Raw genomic sequence first — 353 nt, 5'->3', positions numbered from 1 at the left:
AGCTACTCGGGAGGCTGAGGCAGGAGAATGGTGTGAACCCGGGAGGCGGAGCTTGCAGTGAGCTGAGATCCTGCCACTGCACTCCAGCCTGGGGGCAGAGTGAGACTCCGTCTCAAAAAAAAGAAAAATAAGAATAGGATTGTCTCCATTGGATTCTGCAGAAGCAGATGCTGAAACAGTTTGCAGTGTGAGATATTTCTTAGGGATCAACTGTTATGGAAAGGGTGAGCAGGAAACAGAATCAGGCTTAGGGAGAAGTCAAGTGATGATGCAGGACTCATGAAGCCCTGGCCAACTCATGAGGAGTATACAGCAGCATACATCAGGGTTGTTCTGGGTTGGGCCAAAATTGC

Source organism: Colobus angolensis, unplaced genomic scaffold (assembly GCF_000951035.1).
Source record: "Colobus angolensis palliatus isolate OR3802 unplaced genomic scaffold, Cang.pa_1.0 Scaffold2, whole genome shotgun sequence".
Classification (NCBI taxonomy): domain Eukaryota; kingdom Metazoa; phylum Chordata; class Mammalia; order Primates; family Cercopithecidae; genus Colobus; species Colobus angolensis.
The sequence above is the reverse complement of the archived record's forward strand: the minus strand, read 5'-3'. Positions refer to the sequence as shown.